We start from the raw sequence: 19408 nt of genomic DNA, 5'->3' as shown, positions 1-19408 counted from the left end.
TGAAGAAAGTGAATATGCACCTGACATTCTTAAATATTTTTATTCTGATACTTTAATAAACGAGAATGATGATGATGAATCCGATATTGAGCAGTCAGAGGAAGAAAAAGAAGAAGAAGAAGAAGACGATGAAGAAGAAAATTAATACAAAAATATTAACCATACATAATAAAAGAATATATATTATATTTGTAACTTTAATAAATCGATTATTGGATTAATAAATAAATATATAATTTAAAAAAATAATAAATATGATTTTTTCAGTATTTAATTAAATATAAAAATGATTATTGTTGAATTCTGCACTTGATCTTAATTTATCGTATATACAGCTGTTAAAAATATCATTAAAGTTCATTTGAAATATTTCATTTAATATTGTATGTTTGTTAAAAGTAAAATAAATATTATATAAAAAATATATATTTTATAATTAATATCTATAAATATAGTTTATTAAATAACAAATAATAAAAATTTAATGATAATAATAGTATTTTAAGTGAATAATTAACTATATAACTTATTATTTATTGAATCCTACTGGCTGACTTCGCGTTACCGTATACACAGGTAAGCGGTCCCCCACTCTTTGCGCTTTATCTTAAGAAGGGTTGAAGGTACATAAAAGTTTTTGAGACAAAATTGAAGAGAATTTTCCATTCTACAATTTTTCTTACCACCTTAAATGTCATAAAGTGTAAGGGAAACGAAATATTTGCAGAAAACTCATTTTCGTGACCTTTGACCTTAAAAAAAAAAGTCGCGGACACGTGATTATATGAGACTTTTTAGGTAAGTTTTATACCATCAAAATAAAGACGTATGCAAATTTTCAGCTTATTATCTTTCATTCCGAGGTTGCATTCTTATTTTACCGGACTAAATACTAAGATGCACTTAAAAAACAAATACTTCCATAAAAATGCATACAAACATGTTTATGTCCATAAACACTATTTGCATCTAACCACATAGGCGACCTTGGCGAGTAATCATAGCCGGTATCATTTTTACCATAGTGAGATTGTGACCGTTCAAGTTGCAGTTATTGCAAGTCGGTTAATACCTTTTTAGTTTATTGTACGGCAACTAAAACATTTATTATGTAGACTATTTTTTAACACTCAATAATTTGTGTTTGAGATTGTCATTTAGGAATTACTGTGCTTTTACAAGTGTCAGGTGTAGGTGCAATTGTGTTTGTGTGCCATCTAAAGTCAAAAGCCTTAAAATCAGTAGTGTTTGGTTGAAGGTAATGTTGCTTATATTATAATATAACACAAAACAATGTCAAATTTTAAATTACTTAGAGAAAACAACAAAAATTAATTTTTAATAAATACTTAATTATCATTTATAAACCAAATAGTTGTTTAGAACAAAATATTTTCTTTTGTTATTAAAATCGTAATGAATCCTTTCAGTATTTTATTGGAATGAAGTCAGAAGTCATATAAATAGGCCGAAAAATTTCAGGCGGAAGCTGTTATCAAATGAGATTATTAAATTAAAAATAGGTTGAATCGATTTATCGTGTTTTAATATAATTTGTATCAAATTACTAATTTAGGTGACTTTCTCGTATCGCAATTTCACTTGACCTACCTTATACATTGTATTTATTTTATATACAGTGACTTGCACACTGTTTATTTTAAGTAAAAATAAAAAGTATTAGAAAAACTTTAATTTTAATATTGTTTTGATTGTATGATCAATAATAAACTAGTAAATTAAAAAGTTCCAAAATATTGGTTTATTTAACAACAAATTAACTTTAAATTGATATAAGGTTGAATGCTCGAATAAATGAAGTTTGATCAAATAAATAGGCGGGCTTTGACTAATGGGCTGAATGAGTTAGCGATGTTATTGATGGCAATAAGGAAAAATGCAACATTAAGTGTAGACCCTTGAGGAATGCCGTTTAATTGGATATTGGAGTCTGAAAGAACGTTATCTATTCGAACTTTAAAGTTTCGTTTATATAGGAAATTAATAATAAATTTAATAATATTTTCTTGAATCGACCAACTTGATTGAATTCTTATATCTTATCTCCAAGTTGTATTATATCAAAACGCACGCTTTATATCAAAAAAGTTAGCCAAACATTCTTGACCACATCCAAATGACTCATATATTACCGATTCAATGTCCACTAGGTTGTCTAATGTAGATCTGGACTTTCTAAATCCACTTTTTATAGGGCTAAGTAGCTGTCAATCTTCTAGGTACTATATTAGACTATTGCGCACCATTTTTTCAAGTACTTTACACATAGTAGAAGGTAAAAATTGGTCAGTAAGACTCTGGGTCCAATTTATTCTTACCCTGTTTAAGAAATGGTACGATAATTAGTAATTAAATAAGAAATTATTCTTTGTCTAAATAATATTATAGAGATCCTGAAGATATCGTTTGCTTCCTGTTGGCATAGCTTTTAAAAATTTAGCAGGTATATTGTCAGTCACTGGGCTAGTATCTTTAACTTTGTTTAATATTTCAAACAGTTTATTCATTGTAAATATAACATTTATAGGTCATCAAGATTTAAACAGTCATTATTAAATTTACTTTTACGGATTTTATGTTTTTATACTCTTGCTAGTACGGAGGCTAATCTTGCTATGTTGAATAAATATGATTATCACGTTCTAGATAATGGATATGTTACTGAAGTTGTTAGAGAGTCAATAAAAAGAATGAATAAAAGAAGATTTTCGCTAACAATTTTCAAATATAACATATCTCTGTTTCTTTTAAATTAATTAATAGGAAAAGCATATTAATAATAATACAAATGCAATAATATTATACTTAAATCTTCAACTTTCGCGTAGACATTATCTATTGTAGTTTAATTTAATAAATATATTCGATATGGTTTTTGATAACAAAGTTATTTTAAAACCAATTGTTATTGTTGAGATCTTCCTTATCATTATCAATTTGTTGTTCTTTTGCATTGAAAAATATTTAAATTGATACTTTTGTCAATCATCGCACTCACAGAGGATCAGTAATCCACATTTCGATAATGGTTTTTACTATCTTCTTATCTTTTTATAGTAATCGCTGACGATCGGAAGTTTTGTGTTTAAAATTTATTTTTCAGTTAAGTTTGTGCCGCCGGATTATTCAGTTTGGACGTTTTATTAAGTTATCCTAGTAAATTTGTTGTGGTTTTTACTTTGCGTCGTGGGTGTAGAGCTGTGTTGTAATATCAGTCAAGTTCACAATAAAGGTTAGTTTTATTTATTTATTTACATTTTTTTTTCGATTGTTTTTTATTTGATAATTACAACAATTAATAAAATATTTATCAGATACTTTCAAAAATAAAAAAATAAAAGAAAAATATGAATTTCCTATTTGTTTTATACCAGAGTGAAAACATTTATTAGCAGAAATTAGAACGTTAAAAAAATATTATTATATAGAAACAATACCGAAATTTACTCGCCAGCAGTAGTAAGACACTTCTATATTAAACGTTGAAAATCCAAGTAACCTTAAAAGTTAAAAAAAATAGTACTAGGAGAAATAATTAAACATAAAAGAAACAGCTGGTAAAAAGAAAAAAAATAAAGAAGCGGCTCCAATTATGCTAAAATGAGACCAATTTGTGTCGCAAATTCCTCGACAGAATGCAATAGGATCTGGTTACCCACATTAAAAGGGCAAGTTAATAAAAGGAGAATTGGTGTTGATTGCCGAACATGGGCAAGTTGATTGATGTTTTCTTTAATGCCTTCTATATCTGTTGAGTGATGAATATTCTTTAAAATAACTCGGAAATGTTTATCTTGCTTTGGCTTGTAGGTATGGAATTATGTTTTTTTTGTCGATTAATGCTTTTAGGATTATGGTATAAGCTTTTCCCAATACAAGGCTGTACTTTCACTTTTTCTTTTCCTAGTTCTTTGATTAAACAGAGGTCTTAAGCTATATTGTTTAATAGTATAATTAGCGAATTTATGTTTTGTATAATAGCAATAAAAATGGGGGGTGGTTTTGGTTTGTTTTCTTCTTCATTTTGTTCATCTAATATTTCTTCGTAAGATATATATAGAAAACCTCATCAGAGAATAAGGATTCAGAGCATTCTATAAGAAAGTTACCATCAACAGAAAAAAACTCAGGGCAACCACAAGACAATTCAGAAGTCAGAATGGCGACCTTTTACCAAGAAGGAAAAATGTATTGAATAGATAGGTGGAACATTTTAACCAGGCACTTAACCCTCTAATGCATCAATTTTTGTTCGAGCTGAAAAATTCAGGAAAGTTAGATTTTGCACTTACGAACACAAATGTAATGAGGAAAAAATTGGTATTACTGTCAAGTGTACCTGTAAAAGGAAAAACAGACATCCGCCATGAGGCTGACTTATGCAGTAACCATGCATTAAGGTAACAGTATTTAATTTTTTTTAATTATCAAACTAAGCAAATAAAAACATATTGAAATTATTGTTTATTATGAAAATCGTAAAAACATGTTTTTGTGGTTGAATTACATAAAGATAAATTGCATTTTATACAATATGCTTGGGTTTTGGATGTGCATTTTGGAAATATGCACTGTTTTTCACCAGTACGATCCCGAAATACACACCAGTGGCCTATTTGATCGTAACGGATGTCCTCAGTCGGAAGATATGCTCTCTTTGGTGCTCTTGCAGTGGTGTTAGGTGAACAACTGGAAGGTCGGCCAACAGGTCATTTGACTGGAGCCATGCCACACAAGAAAAGCGATTCAGCTACTTGTGTTCTGAACATTGGCAACGTGAACTCTTTTTTTTCTGCCCCACCGTCTAACTTTTTGAGACTGTAGGCTATCATTTTTGGATGCAAATGGTTTCACGTCAACATAAGTCGACAAAAGTCTCACATATTTTGTATCGTTCCACAATACAGAGGTAATATCTATACCATATGCATTACCAACAAATTCTTCTGAATAGCCACGGACAACTTTCTTCTGTTGCAAATCTGCGTCGGTCGATAATTTTCAATTAAGTACTCTGTTTCTTTTTACTGTTCCCAAGCTGTATACTTCTCTACTTCAGAGATAGGTAAGCACGCCCAAAGACGTATAGAAATTGTCAAAGTATAAAATGTGATTTACGAAGTTTGGAATGTGCTTTGATAAGCGAACCACAACATTCGAGGCAGCCCGAAGATCTGTAGTGTCGTCCAAGGTTATGTTGTCTCCTGCACCAGTGTAAATTTCGAATGAATATGAAAATTCAGAAGTCTCACAAAGGCAAAAAAATTTGAAGCCCCACTTATGTGCCGTGCTGGATATATATTGTCGGAGGTCACTTCCAGTGATCTTTGTAGCGCACATTTGTTCATCTACGCATAACCTAAAAGGCATAGGGACTAATAGAAACCTGTCATTGAAATGTTTCACTAGCGGATTACCTTTATGCAGAGAATCGTATCCAGGGTTACCCCTTTCCACAGCTACTGAGTTATCATTATAGTGTAGGTACCGGCGTATGGATTCAAACTGAAACAAAGGCATAGTCTGATGAATTGGTTCAAAAGAGTGTTTTCTTCAATATGATCGGGCATTCAGATAGCGACAAACAGACATATATGGAAGAATGCCAAAAAATTTTCGAATATCGTCGGACTGGATGCTGAATTTTATTTGTATATCATTTTGCCGAGCGTACAAGTTTGTACAAGGAACGATTGGAGATAAATTCTTGAAAAGGCTAGCACCCAGCAGGGTTGCTAGCAGCACATGACATGACGACATGTCTTCGTTATTATTTTCATTTTCTAGGTTATCATATGTTGTTGCTTTTGTTTGAGTTAAGATAACCAGTAATCATTTATTATGGTAGCATATTTTTGCTAACAAAGTCTTTAACAAAAAATGATTATCCATTGTTATTTATAAACAAGCAATTTCAGAAGATAAAAAAAAGGAAAAAATGTAACACCATAAAAAATCCAGAAATTCTCACAAGAAGGGATTTGAATATTGTTGTATATGTCCCATAAATTTATATCTGATCTATTTCTAGGATATTTTAAAAAAAATGTGTAACCTTTCAGTACTATAAAGCTTTCTTACGATTTTTTACTCTTGAAGTTCATTTTTCTATTGCTGGTAGTGGTAGATCGCCCGCAAAAGCCTAACATAGTTGTTCGTTTTTAAAAACTATTGTTTCTGTTATTATCTTATACCGTTTAATTTAATATATTTCAAGTGTTCGATTAAAGAGTACCGCGGACAGTGGATCCCCTTGTCTTACTTTTTTTAGAAAATTATTGATATTTATCTAATTTTATTTGTTTGTGGAATTTCTGAATAATTTTAAAATTACGTGGTAACCTTATCATTGTTTTCTCATTGCTTTAATATAACTGAACAATGAATTTGCTGATTTTTAAATAAAAACAAAAAAGGTGTTAAATACTTTAGTTATCAATATAAATTGTATTAAAAATTAAGAATAAAGTCAGATAAAGGATTTTATCGTACTAAAGCTTCTTTAGCTATCAGTTTAATTTTTTACGTCTAAAACTCTATTTATAAATTACTGGATATTTACGTTGCAAATAAAAAATAAGTTATTATATTATATAGAATTAATTACATTATATATAGAACGCAACCATCTATGTTTATGATAATTTATCGAATATTATAATTATGCAAACCTACTTGGAATAACTAGAGAAAAACAAAAATATCTTTTCAAGAACTTACATCGGTCAAACTGATAGAACTTTTAACAATCATACAGCAGAACACAAAAGGGTTATAAATAATAGAAAAACAGATTATATGTACGCAGTTCACCCCCTAGATCATAATCATTCGTTTAATGACTTATTTCAAATTCTTCGTATCCAAAATAAAGGCCTGAACCTATCTTTGTTAGAATCTATGAAAGTAAGTAATAAAAATAAATAATAAAATATACAGATATAATTCTAAATGAATAACTTGAGACAAACAGCTCTCCTTTCCTCAACTTATTTAGTTAAAGACTAAAGTATTTTCCACCTAAGAAGACCACTTTTCAATTAAATGCTGGTAACTTTATTACTAGTGGACCAGATAAGCGGTGATATATTTTACACTACCTTTATGAATAACATTTTATCGCTCTGTTAGTTTATTGGTTTTAATATTTTATTGCAATAGTACGAGTACGAAATATTTATTTAAACAGTGCATTTATTAAATCTTATTTTTTTTTTAATTTCTTCTGACGTATCGTATAATGTAGGTTTACCCAATAATTAAAGTTATGCCTTTACAAGAACATATTATTTAAAAAATAAGGAGTACCATGTGTCATAATAATTGTAATCTCCTTTATACACACTTAAAAAATTTGTTTAGTGATGTATTTCTTAAATCCACATAATCATTGAAAAATTATTCATGCTATTTAAAAATATATTTTTGTTAACGACACTGTTATCGACAAAGTAGATCAAATTCAAACTTGTCATCATATTATACTTCTGTTTATCGTTAAAAATTAATTGATGGTCGTGGGTTGTATTGGTGTTATTTAATAATTTAGCAAAATACACAATTAGCAAAAACCTTATTTAAAACATGCGAACGGTTTTTGCAATCACAATTAATGTAGTGTTAATGCTTGTTTAGCACTGGCTGTTAAATAATTTGTGTTCGATTGTTTCGTCTGTACAACCCTCGTCCTTTTTAGGGTGTTGTAGTTGTATATAAGTATCTATTTTTTGATAGTAGTGTAGTAAAGGGGTACATTAAAGTAAAATGAGTAATTTCGAAGAAAATAAAATACAGTCTAAACGTAGAATGTTATCTCCAGAAGAACGGCGTTTAGTTCTGAAAGTCGAAAGTTATTTCAATATTAAAAAAAACCATCCATAATAGTGTTGGATAGGGCATTCTACCACTCAAGAGTAGAGAAAAAAATCGGTTGCCTGTAAAGTCGGTTTTACGGGCGAAGATTTTACGTGACAACGTCTTTTTCTCGGTAGAATATTTATTGATATGAATATTATTAAATTGCACAATAGGAACAAGGAATTGAATGAAAATAAGAATTGCACAAATTTTAACTATAGAAATATATTTTGTTTACTAAAACATTGTACATGTAAACTTAAACTTAACTAATTTCTATTTGAGTGATTTTGTTGAGGATAGGACGATGATAGGAGAAATATGAAATGAAAGGAAGTGTATCTGCTGTAATGTGTCTTGAACGCCAAGAACGCTCGAGAAAGACAGAGACACAAGCACGCACCGATTCAACGCGCCTAATTCTCTAGTGCTTCGCGCGCAGCGGACCGATCATGTTTGAGTGGGAGAGAGACGCAAGGCATTCGCCGGTCCGGCGGGCCTCTCTCTCGTTCGGTGACTCATCGTAACAGACGTGAGCGGGCGTTACACTTTTTCATGAATGACTCCGAGCCACAACCTAATTTAAGACGTTGTCACGTCAAAAAGATTACCTTCAAGCAGCTGGACAAAAGAAGAAATAAAGTTGTGGTCGACAGAAAAAAAATTGATCACAGTGACAAATTTTTTAAAAGTCGATTTACTTCAAACGTGTAGAGTGCACAAAATTCAAATGAAATTTGGTACTGAACAAATGGCTCTTAAATATGGCAATGAAGTTCTTCGACTTCCGCACTACCATTGCTACTATAATGCAATTGAGTTAGTTTAGGGTATAGCCAAAAATTTTTATGATAAACATGCATCCAAAACATCAGATGACACTAGCGTTCTTAATTTATGGAAAGAATCGTTAGAAAAAATAAAGGCAGAACAATGGCAAAATTATATTAGACATAATCGTTCAGTCTTTTCAAACCGAGCGAGTTGTCGATGAGGTCCGGCCTCTAGTTATTCGGATAGACAATTCAGATAGTGACGACTCTGCTAGTGAAATATCAGACAGCGAATAGGACAAATCGTTTGCTAAAAAGAAGTAACCAAAAAGTGTTTCGGGAATTCAATTCGAACATTGTGGTGTGTTTTAGTTAAACGATAAAGTACCTTGCTGAAAACTCGGAAGTGATTTGGTCCCAATTTGTTTCAATTTCAATTTTACTGCATGCAAAACCATTCGTATAATTTTCACTCTACGCAACATAGAGACTTATAGAGACCTTAATGAACATTTGATGTTTACAAATAATTTCGAGTATTGGAAATATTCCGTCCCAATTTTTTTAACACGCCCTGTATATACATATTATATTCATTTTAGTTGCCTTTGATACAGTAAAATCCAATATTATTACTGAACATAAAATACAGGAAATTCAATATATTTTTACTTTTCAAGAGATCGGAATTAAATATTAACGCCCCACTGGTTGAAGCCCACTGATCATATCTTAATTGCATCGGCTGTCGTAGGTTAAAAGGACTTTATAAGGTGTAGGCGCATAGTAAATGGCCCAAGGAGAGAGAGAGAGAGAGAGAGAGGGGGAGAGAGAGAGAGAGAGAGAGAGAGAGAGAGAGAGAGAGACAAGAGAGAGAAGGAGAAGCCAAACTGAAACCATTAATTTTTACTATAAGGTACATTACAGGCAATATTAAATCTTAACGTCTGTATAATTTTTTTTTAAATTTATATTCTATAAATTATTGTACTAAACAAACTGCAATTTCTTAATTATAACCATACAAATGATCGTTAAAGTACACATAAAAATGCAAATAAAATAAACATGCATTTTAATATATTTAAAACTTGAATTTTTTAAAGCGGATAAAAATAATTTTTACATTTATGTATGCTGGTTACCAATGTAAAAAACATTAACTAGTTACATTCATTTGTACATTTATATACAATCTAGTTAAATTTTATTTTCAATTACAAATATATAATGATTTATATCATAACATTGCAAACTGATTTAATATATTCACCAAGCCAAACGATTAAAATAAAAGTATTTTTTTGAATTTTATATCAAAATACAGGGTGTTTCAAAAAAAGGTAACCCCGTCTTTAGGGTAGGTAAAAAACTGAAAAATAATTGGGGTTTGCTTTGTAAACAATTTTTGTAACGCCATCCGTTTTCAAGATACACGGCCTTGAAGAAAAAAAATTTTACGCATTTTTTACGATATTGCCGAAACTACTGGCAACATTGTAATGAAATTTTATACGAATATGTTTTGGAAGCTGATACATCCCATGAATTTGTTTTTATATCTGATTTTCATAGAGAGCGCTAGTTACATGGATCGTACTAAGTATTAGTCAATATAACTTTTTTAAGAGTATAATTATTAATCAAAATTTCAAGTAAACTTAAACATCATTCAATTGTACACGAAAAAGGTACTCTTGGTAAAACTCGATACTGTGTACCGTTTTCGGATTATTTTGATTTGAAAATTATGAAGTAATAATTGATGCTGGTATAAAATAGTTAGTAATTAAACAAAACTCACAAGAAGAAAATTAAATTAATGACTAAGAACATAAAATAAAATTTAATTACAGTAAGTGTTCAAAATGCCCTCCGTTTTCGCGAATACACAAGTCTATTCTTTTTTATAAAGATTCCATTAACCTTCTAAACGGTAGGGGATCAGCTATGATGTCATTAAATTGACGTTTAATTTTTTCTTCCAATTCTTGGCGTGAATTTCCTCTGTAGCATAGACTTTTTCCTTAATATACGACTAAACTGTGTAGTCCAAAGGGTTAAAATCGAATGACCGAGGAGGCCAATGAATCGGAGCTTCTGCACCTCTACCAATCCATCGATTCGGAAAATGATTACTCAAAAAATTACGACACCTTCTATCAAAGTATGGTGGAGCTCAATCGTGGATAAAAAATTAAGATCTTCGCTCGTTTAGCGTTAAATCTTCTAATATCTCGAATAAGGAATTGTTTAAAAAATCAAGATACATATCACCATTTAAATTTCCAGGTAGAATATGATAACCCTTTAATTTGTTACCTAAAGTTGCTGCCCAAACATTAACTTTAAATGAGTAGTGGTAATGTGATAGCCTTTTGACTCGTGGATTTTCATCACACCAGTAGTGTGGATTATGGGAGTTAAACATACCTTGTCGCGTAAAGGTGGCCTTGTCCGTAAAAAAAATGCATTTTAAAAAATTTGGATTGTGGGCTGTCCTTTGTTGCAATATATCACCAAAAATCCAATCCAACCTGTAATGTCTGTAATGATAGGGATGTAATTGCTGTTCTTTCAGTATCCGCCAAGTACTTGAAGAAGAAGTATTTGTTTGTCTTGCTATATGCCTTACGCTAACTGTTGGATCTTGATCTAGTAAATTTAAAATATTATTTTCTTTATTAATTGTTCTTGTTGTTCTTGGTCTACCAGAATTTATTGTATTTGGTCTCACATTCCCAGTTTCTCGACAACGTCGTTCAACGGCTCTAAATATTTTTTTAATTGGTAAGTTTCTTCTAGGAAACTTTTCTGCATAACGTGTCACAGCTGCACTAGAACATCCTAAACATTCGCCTAAGGTTAATAACATGTCAGTGTATTTAACATTTGAGTACATTTTGATTTGAGTTTACAAATAACAAGGTTTCAAAACTCTAATTATTGTTGATTTATCGTTATAACAATCAATAAATGTCAGATTTTTATGGCACACTTGGAGAAAATAGAGGTATACCTATTAGAACTTTATCATTACTACCAGCCAGCATCAATTATTACTTCATAATTTTCAAATGAAAATATTCCGAAAACGGTACACAGTATCGAGTTTTACCAAGAGTACCTTTTTTGATTTGATTAATAATTAAACTTAAATTAATATTAAAAATAATAATTAAAAACTGAAAAACATATTCGTATAAAATTTCATTACAATGTTGCCAGTAGTTTCGGCAAAATCGTAAAAAATGCGTCAAATTTTTTTTTCTTCAACGCCCTGTATCTTGAAAACGGATGGCGTTACAAAATTTTTTTACTAAGCAAACCCAATTACTTTTCAGTTTTTTACCTACCCTAGAGACGGGGTTACCTTTTTTTGAAACACCCTGTATACAGTGCGACACATTTAGATTGAAAACACTACTATAAAATTTGAAATTGTTAACTGATTTTTATGTTTTTTCTATATATGCTTTGTAAGGAAGGGTTTACTTTGGGACGTAACTTAAAATGTTAATCTTAATGTCCAGTGCATACTACGGTACATTTACCGAAAATTCTTAATCGAAAATAGAGAACCTTTATAAGCGATTCTTTTAATACAAAAAAATTCGTACACCACTGGATTTACCGTATCTTTAAACAGCTGTGATAAAAATTTCATTGAAATGTATTTATTAATCACGAAGTAATAAAAACTTAAAATTTAACGTTATTAAAAAGTACATCCTGTATTAACTGACTGTCATAGGACCATACAGTCCATCTAATTTACAAACCGTTGCACATCATTATCTACGTCAGAGATCGAAGTTGACATAGTTGCCAAAGTATAAAAAAATCCTGAATCTATTTTAAATCAAATAGGTCACATAATTATTATTATACTCTTTACAACGACTATTTAAATTCTTACATGACATTTTTGAAATAAAACACACTAATTTTGTTCTAAAAAGAACAGATTTTATTAAATAGATAAAAATATAAAACAAGAGGTATTCACTTTAAAATTTAAAATAATAAAGTACAAAAAGTGTCAACACCCCAATTGTCAAATAAGTGTTACCAATTTATGCCAAAATTTCACCTTCGTTCGATTACAGTTACAGTGTCTTCCGAACAAATGTTCTTCATAAAAACACTTTATAATGCATTTATACAAATTAAATGAAACATATTGTTAACATTTTTTTAAGTTAACATTTAAGTTTTACGCGTATATAATTAAATATGTCTAGTGGCTGTAATGCCAGTGTACGCGGCAAAGTGATTCTAAAAAAGAACATACCTACCGCCTAAATATTTCGTGTTGGTATCATGTGACGTTACGGGCTATGAAGCCGATGACGTGCAACGGTTTGTAAATTAGATGGACTGTACTTTTACTTTATAAATCCTAGTTATCTTTACCAATCCACCATCTTATTTGTGGTAGCGCTTAAGAATACTTCTTTTGCATTTTTTAGTTGTTGGAGAATAATTCCTGCACGTTCCTGTCAAATTCGTGCCTCAATTTCCGTTATGTCCCTTAAGCAGGTTTGGTAAAATTTTTATTTGATAACGCTCTAGAGGAAGTCTAAAATTAAGATCTGGATATCTGGGTAACCAATGCGTCAATGGACTAATCATTGCTGTATAGTTCTGGCTTAATGAACAGAATACTCATCTTCTGGAACACACATTAATTGTTCAATAAGTGGAAGTTTAGAAACAGCATCCCATCCCAAGTCAGTGTTAAAAATTCTAAAAATTTATTTGATTTTTTTTCCTCAAAGAAGAAAAGACCAACAATTCGCTGGTTCATTATACCGCGCCAGGTATTGATTTTTTAAGAATACTGGCTTCTACAGTTTATTACCAGTGCGAATTATCTGCTTCTAAATTATGACCATTTTGTGATGATGATACTTCATTTGTAGTGAAAGAAACTTTGTCGATAAACATCTTCTTCACGTGCCATATCAGAATTATTCAACGTTGGCATCACCATTGCGAAGGCTTCTCTTGTTTTTCTTTTGCCACATGGAATAAGTCCATTTAAGAATGCTTTTTTAACCAAGAAACCTGTTTTCTTAGGATACTTCTACGTTCTTTTATTTTGCATTTAAGCATCAGTTGTAGTATTCTATATCAATTTTCCCTCACTATATGTTCCATATGAGACATTCTCCGGTGTTTAACAGTCTTAAGCAATTCTCTATCTTTGCTGACCCTCCCTAGTACTTTCTCATTAGTTTTTCTTGCTATCCAAGACATTTTCAGCTTCTGTCTATAAATTCAAATTTGTAGTGCTTCAATTATGTTTTTACTTAATACTTTTAGTGTCAACATTCCTACTCCATTCAAAAGTGCAGACCAAATATGGCACTAAACCATTCTTTGTCTTAGTTCTAAACTGAGATGGTTATTGCAAAAAAATATCTTCTTAGTAATTTTTATTCTTAGTTTTATTTCCATGTCTGGATCTAGTTGGTCCATTATGACAGTTCCCAAATATGTAATTTTGTAAACTTTTTTAACTTAAACTTCATTCAATTGAAGTCAAAAAATATACTACTTCGACAAAATAAGCATCACAAACCATTTTATGGGTTTGCTGATAGTCGCTTCCAAAATTGGACTACGAGCCCATGGGACATTTCTAAGGGGTCATTTGACCTCGCATGAAATCCCATATAAATCCATACTACAATTTGTAATAACAACTTTATGCCGTCACTATACCGTCAATTTTTATGGACAGAGGTGGCCACGTAGGTGAGGTAAACTTAAAACTTACCAATTAAATAGGGGGGGGGGGGGTATTTTGGTCATTTTTAGTCAACATTTTTGTACGGCATTTATAACTTCGGTACGACCTAACCTCCAAATATCCCAAAAATATTGGTACCAGTAGCAAGGGCAATCTTTAGTTTTCGAAAAATTTAAACGCGTTTTCGGCAATTTAATAGTACGGTATTTATACACATAGTTTCTAATCGTTATTTGTACTTGTTTCATGGCACATATGCTTATGAGAGGAAAATAGATTTTTTCTGTGAAAAGTGAAATATTACGATCAAAAATTTCTATACTGTATTGATATATCTTGTCAATATTAACATCAATTGTCACCAAAAACAGAATGTCGTACAAAAAAAACGGGTGTGGCAGTCCTGTGGGACTGCCGGTAGAAGTTATACTTCTAAACACTCGTCGTAACAAATTTATATGGGAGTCAATCTGCACAATCATTACATATGTAATGCTATAGGCAAGAGAGAGCAGAAAGCGAAAAAGAATTAGGTATACAGGTATATGGTGCATCGTTTGCTGTTTATAAACATTTGACCTGTAATAGGAGTATAGTAAGTAAATGAAGGATTGAATTAATATTTTAATGAAAATATATATTTTTATTTTCATATAATATGTATAAAAGGACTTGAATGCAAAAATTTGTTTTACACATACTCTGCAGTAAAATTCATTGTTAATTTTTTTATTAATATAAAAATACAATACAATACACTGCAACATAATTCAATATAATAATACAATACAAATTAAAATGCAATATTTATAAGTATTTAAAAATGGCAATATACGTAACTTACTTACGTATATGTTTAATTTACCATGATAAAAATATTAATAAAAAAAATGTTGAGTGATACAATTAAATACAATACTTAATTGTTGTTTGTTGTGTACATAAGTACACATTTGAACTTTATTGAGATATTTACAAGTTTTAATTTATAATTTAACATGCCTAACGAGGCTTGTTACTCCCGTGCAAATTTCCGGTTCACTCCCGTGCAATTTTCCAAAGTCAAACGCGCGTATAGAAGTATAACTTCAAAAACCAACAACTCGGATTATGTTGTAAATTTTCATTTTATTTTAAAATTTAGCATTTTTGCGTATATTACATATATTTAATAAAATTAATGTGGGGTTTTTAAATATTTCAAAAATAAAAAAGGAAATTCATATTGAGATTCGAACTCACATCCACCAGCGTATGAACCAAACACGTAAAATATTTGCCAATTAGACATGACACAAACGTATTTCAAAATTGACAGTTCTCGGTCATACAGTCATTTATTCAGATTATTATTTTGAAATACAAAAGACTAAAATATATATGAACATTTAATAAATAATACAAAACATATCACTTAAATAATAATATTAATAAATATTATATTATATACATAATATTATATGTATAGAGTATATATATTATTAAATATATATAATAAAGGAACATTTTTATTCTCGAGAGAGGAAGAGAGAGAAAATATATCTTCTGTCTCTCTCTTACCCATTATCTTACATATGTAATGATTTCACCGATTCACTCCCATACAAATTTCCAACGTGGAGCGCGCGTATAGAAGTATAACTTCAAAAATGGTCCTAATGGCGTTTGTGAGGCCGATCCCGTAGAAAAAATGTTTCTAATTCGGTTTCTTGTCGGATGCTTCTTCAAAAATGTCCCCTTTCATCAAATTAGAATTGCGAAGGCCAGACATTGTTTAAACAATTTTTTTTAACAAATTCCAAAAATAACTTATTTTTGCTCCGAGAAAAATTTTTTTAGGTTTCTTGGGTAATTTTACAAAATAAAAACAAAAGGTCTGTTGTCAAAATTACCACGAAAAAAAATTATAAGGCCTAAAATAAAATTTGTTCCAAAATTGTTAGATATTTTCGTTTATAACTTATGTATTTTCCATTTTATGATAAGAAGTGACAATTTAATTTGCTACAAATAATATTAATTATAACTTTCTGTAGGATTACTAGTTTACGAGATACGGCGCGAAAACACTTTTCACTACTTTTTCCAAGATGATGGCAGCAGGACAAGGGCGGCGACCCCACAAACTCTAACTTCAGCTTATACTTACGTTCCCAATATCTCAAAAGAATAAAATTGCGTCCTCTAAAAAATGCATGCTAAAATCTAAAAAACGTTTGTTTTTCATTCTCTACTTTTAAATAACTAATAACAGCCACAATATTTAAAATATAACATAACATACTCCACAGGGTACATTAAAAATATGTTCAATTTAAAGCAAATAAATTTTTACGCATAAAATGATTAAACTATGATGTGATTAAAGCAAAATCCTTCTAACTTAATAATAATTACAAACTCGTTGGTAAACAACATACAATAAAAATATCTTATAGGTTATCTTAATTATACCGAGCGTGTTAAATGTAATTGTAGGATAATACCATATTAATTATTATAGTCGAGCAATTTGCATTTATAATCTTCTTAGTTGTCAACAAATTAAGCATATAATATATAATAATTTTATTAAAATTGCAATGATATTAGTGAAATTTTTTATAAACAGAAAGCAATACAAATAAATATAAATTTAGTTAAATTTAAGAGAGGGAGAGACCAGGCATCAAAAATTGCGATGTATAGAGTGAGTACTTTTGATGTCCAAATAATCCTGGGAGACTTTTAGTCTCTTTCACAAAACCTTGCCATTATTTTCTGTTCTGTGTTACTGTTTAGAAAGATGAATTAACATTTACCTTTTTCCAGTCTCTCTTCACGTTCTCATTCATTCTCTATTCAGGATGACCTGTGGAACGCCGTCCTAAAATTCGTGCCGTAAATATTGATATCATAATATCATTATTTCTTAGTAAATTACCTATTTAGGCTAATCTACGGGATCTCACAGTACTTGTTAGCCAAGGCTGTCTAGTGAATCTTTGTATTTTCTGGTCATTGTAAATTTTTCAGTTGACTTACTAGGGTTACCTCTTTCTTAGTTTACCAGGGATAAATTTTAAAATACTAAATGGATTTGAAAAATAGGCTCAACTTATCACAACAAAGTAAGACTCGTTATAGTTAGACCCATTAATAAATCATTAGGCTCTCCTCTATGTGATATGAACCCTTGTTGGTCTAAAATAAATGTATAGCTAAAGATATGAAAATAATTATGAGCTAATTACGTTGCTACTGAAGCAAATAAAAAGACAAACGTAATACTAGTAAGTCATCCATATATTTGTCTATACTAAAGTAAAAATGAGCTTTCGTTATCTACTCCATATTATTTTTCGTATTTCTGAAAAGAAAGGAAAATTGAACATGATATTCGGGTAGTTATTAGTCCTTAAATGATTTGTGGAAGATGACTTAGATCTAAAATAGACAATATATTTGCTAAATGTTACATTTGGAATATTTTGCCCATTAGTTAGCCAGTACCTATCTTTTACAAAATAAACTAGATGAACTAAATAAGATTAAGGTGACTATTATTCATATTAAAAAATATACTAAAAATATATTACTTTGACTTGACATCATGTTTTTCTTCACTAGAGCGTCAATTTGGGAGAAAAAAAAAACCTTTGAAGAGATATAAGCTATTTAAGTGGGGCAACCTTAGTCTTAGCGTCAAGAAGCCTGGAAGCCTGACACTTACGTTACCGGATGAGTAAATTTCTCGACTGAAGATCCAAGCACCGTAAGTTTGCTCAGCGGTATCTAAGAATCCTAATAACTGGTTAAGTGAATACGTGGTACTTAAATAGCAACGAATTTTAAGTTGGTTTACTAACAGTGAATTTATTCTTAAAGGATAAGTGAAAAATTTCACAAAATTACATATATTTGGGAACTCTTATAACGTGCCAACTAGATCCAGACATAGAAATAAAACCAAGAATAGCAATGACTAAAAATACTTTCATAAAAATGAAGACATTATTTTGCAATAATCATCTTAGTTTAGAACTTGGAGAAAGAATGGGTAATTATGGGCTTTATTAGGTCTTCTCTTTTGTATGGAGCAGTGTGGACACTAATAGTATTAAGTATGAACAGAATTTATGCATTGGAAATGTGGATTTATAGACGAATACTGAAGATACCTTGGGCAGCAAGAAAAACTAAAGAGGAAGTACTAAGGAGGGTCAATAAAGATAGAGCATGGCTAAATCTGTTAATCTCTGGAAAATATCTTATCTGAGACATATAGTGATGAGAAATCGATATAGAATACGTCAAGTGATTGACAACTAGAAGAAATGATTAAAGATTATCAGAGGGTTGTAAGAAGTGCCCACTTATCACTTGATCTCTTCTTCTTTCCCAAATAAATAATTAACAATGACCAGAATATTGTAGTAAGGGTCGCTTATCTCTAGATCTAAATCTTTGCTAATAAATTCGTGTGATGAAGTTTTAAACATATATACTTACTACATGTCCACGTAGGACGCGGAATTAGGGTTTACTAACCCTAAGACGTAGTCTCTTTATGAACTCTAGATAGCAACTATTGCTACTATATTGCCGTAGAACTAGGTTGCAATAAAATTGCAACAAAAAAGCAACTGTTGCTATCTAGGCATCGAGCAACAAGACAAAAGAGGGAATCTAATCGTTATGAAAAGGAGACCAAAATAAGTGGCCTCTTAATATGGCGGACATATCCCGAAATGCAAAGGCGCCAAATTTAAAGTAGCTATAAAATATTTTTCAGAATGAGTCTTAGACGAGAAAGTTTTAATTAAATAATGACGACAATAGTCTTAAATGTGACACAATAAGCTTTCATGTAGCAGTTACATAACCCAACTAAATTTGATTTTTTAAATAACGAAAGTGACTCTCTTTCCTTGTTTAATGTGGCCTCTCAAAATGGCACTTCCCGTCTAACAATATTTTTGCCCCCACTACCTTGACATTCCCTCTTCTGTCTTTTTGC

General features: G+C 30.5%; 1 protein-coding gene across 2 annotated transcripts in view; it reads left to right on the top strand.

The window, feature by feature from the left end:
- The first annotated feature begins 1031 nt into the window (after nt 1–1031).
- Nucleotides 1032–19408, top strand: part of Glut1 (Glucose transporter 1) — a 481871-nt gene continuing 463494 nt past the window's right edge. Inside the window, exon 1 of one of the 2 annotated variants that reach the window (XM_072520665.1) lies at nt 1032–1258. The gene's annotated coding sequence lies outside the window, so the exon portion shown is untranslated. Of the gene's footprint in view, nt 1259–3046; nt 3254–19408 lie in introns of those variants that run through there. The other variant, XM_072520664.1, reaches the window with a different exon arrangement.

The sequence above is a fragment of the Diabrotica undecimpunctata genome, chromosome 1 (genome assembly GCF_040954645.1).
Source record: "Diabrotica undecimpunctata isolate CICGRU chromosome 1, icDiaUnde3, whole genome shotgun sequence".
Classification (NCBI taxonomy): Eukaryota; Metazoa; Arthropoda; class Insecta; order Coleoptera; family Chrysomelidae; genus Diabrotica; species Diabrotica undecimpunctata.
This window is presented reverse-complemented; position numbering and strand designations above follow the sequence as displayed.